Source organism: Triticum urartu, chromosome 3 (assembly GCF_003073215.2).
Source record: "Triticum urartu cultivar G1812 chromosome 3, Tu2.1, whole genome shotgun sequence".
Classification (NCBI taxonomy): Eukaryota; Viridiplantae; Streptophyta; class Magnoliopsida; order Poales; family Poaceae; genus Triticum; species Triticum urartu.
The window spans coordinates 555439606-555442339 of record NC_053024.1 but is presented as its reverse complement, the minus strand read 5'-3'; positions in this window follow the sequence as shown (position 1 = coordinate 555442339).

The following is a 2734-nucleotide window of genomic DNA, read 5'->3' as shown; positions in this document are numbered from 1 at the left end:
AAATCACTGGAAAACCAAATGGGAGAGGTCGGTAAACGGAATTGGCGTCGCGGGCCGGCCCATGTGCGGTCGCCCTATGGGTTTGGTCGGCAGCATGTTAGCTCTCGATCTAAATCGCCATGAAATGGAATTCAAATTACAACCAGAGGAGGGAATCCAAGGGAAGAGAGGTGAGCTACTTTTTGTCCAAGTATTTCCTAGCCGTTGCCTGCCGTCCACCTCGCGCAGGAGGGGATAGGAGGAGCTTTATACACGCACCGGGCCCTAGGCCCATTCCGAGAGTCGGGGCTTGCGAATGGGAGGCCTGTTTGAAATGTCATTTTCTTCCCGCTCATGATCTGCCTGGTCAACGACAATCCCCCTTCTTTTGAAACGGCTTGTCCCCAAGCTGGACCCCTCAGAATTTTTTGCTTGGTGGCTTCCATATCCTCCCAAGTGGCGAGATCATCGGAATCACCAGAGCTAGCTCTCATACCAGATGATAGCGCCCAACTCGGCCTAGCCCACACCCTGTCCATGTTTTGGATGTTTATGCCCACACGGGCCAGCATTCAGCGGAGAGCCCACTCCATCCCAAAAGCCCGAACTGAAAGGAGGAAGGAATCTCTCCCTTATAAGATGGTTGTAGCCTTCTCCCGTAAGTAAGGTGGGACTAAACTCGAGCCAGCCTCACCGGCCTACAACAGCCCTAACATCCCATCCCCCTAAGAAGCCCCTCAGGAAGGCATGGCGATGTTGACTCTGATACCAGATTGTTAGCTCTCCATCTAAATCGCCATGAAATGGAGTTCAAATTACAACTCGGGGAGGCGATCGAGGGGGAGAGAGGTGAGCTACTTTCTGTCCAAGTATTTCCTAGTTGTTGCCAGCTGTCCGCCTCACACAAGAGGTGGTAGGAGGAGCTTTATACACGCACCGGGCCCAAGGCCCATTCCGGGCCCGCAAGCCGAGCTGGAGTCGAAGCTTGCGAATCGGCCGCCTGCTTGAAATTTCATTTTCTTCCCGCTCATGATTTGGCTGGTCGCTGACACAACACTCGCTCACCATGCACTTTGGAGCCCCTGCCTCAACTAGTCCATCATGAAGGAATGGGTATTTAAAAAAACACAACTGGGGCTTATGTCCCATAGAACTACCACTTTGTTGGGAGTGGCAAAACCTAAAACTTTTTTATAATTTTGTGGCCAAAAACTACCAAGTGAAAGTGATGACCATTTTGACAATTTTAAACATGTTTATTGTTGGGGAACGCAGTATTTCAAAAAAATTCCTATGATCACGCAAGATCTATCTAGGAGATGTATAACAACGAGAGGGGGAGAGTATGTCTACGTACCCTCATAGACCGAAAGCGGAAGCGTTATGAAACGCGGTTGATATAGTCGAACGTCTTCACGATCCAACCGATCAAGTACCGAACGCACGGCACCTCCGCGATCTGCACACGTTCAGCTCGGTGACGTCCCTCATACTCTTGATCTAGTTGAGGCCGAGGGAGAGTTTCGTCAGCATGACGGCGTGATGACGGTGATGATGAAGTTACCGATGCAGGGCTTCGCCTAAGCACTACAACGATATGACCGAGGTGGAATTCTGTGGAGGGGGGCACCGCACACGGCTAAACAATCAACTTTGATGATCTCTAGGGTGCCCCCCTCCCCACCTATATAAAGGAGGGATGGGGAGGTCGGCCGGCCCTCATGGGCACGCCAAGGGGGGAGGAATCCTCCTCCTAGTAGGAGTAGGACTCCCCCCTTTCCTAGTCCTACTAGGAGAAGAAGGAAGGAGGGGGAAGAGAAGGAAGGAGGGGGCGCCGCCCCTCCCCCTAGTCTGATTTGGACTAGGCCCATGGAGGGGGGGGGGTGCGGCCAGCCCTTCTCTCTCCCCTAGGCCCAATAAGGCCCATTACTTCTCTGGTGGTTCCGATAACCCTTTCGGCACCCCGATATATATCCGGTGACCCTCGGAACTCATCCGGTGTCCGAATATAGTCATCTAATATATCAATCTTTATATCTCGACCATTTCGAGACTCCTCGCCATGTCCGTGATCACATCCGGGACTCCGAACAACCCTCGGTACATAAAAACATAAACTCATAATACCGATCATCATTGAACGTTAAGCGTGCGGACCCTACGGGTTCGAGAACTATGTAGACATGACCGAGACTCATCTCCGGTCAATAACCAATAGCGGAACCTGGATGCTCATATTGGCTCCCACATATTCTACGAAGATCTTTATCGGTCAAACCGCATAACAACATACGTTGTTCCCTTTGTCATCAGTATGTTACTTGCTCGAGATTCGATCGTCGGTATCATCGTACCTAGTTCAATCTCGTTACCAGCAAGTCTCTTTACTCGTTATGTAATGCATCATCCCGTAACTAACTCATTAGTTACATTGCTTGCAAGGCTTATAGTGATGTGCATTACCGAGAGGGCCTAGAGATACCTTTCCGATACACGAAGTGACAAATCCTAATCTCGATCTATGCCAACTCAACAAACACCATCGGAGACACCTGTAGAGCATCTTTATAATCACCCAGTTACGTTGTGACGTTTGATAGCACACAATGTGTTCCTCCGGTATTCGAGAGTTGCATAATCTCATAGTCAGAGGAACATGTATAAGTCATGATGAAAGCAATAGCAATAAAACTAAACGATCATTTATGCTAAGCTAACGGATGGGTCTTGTCCATCACATCATTCTCTAATGATG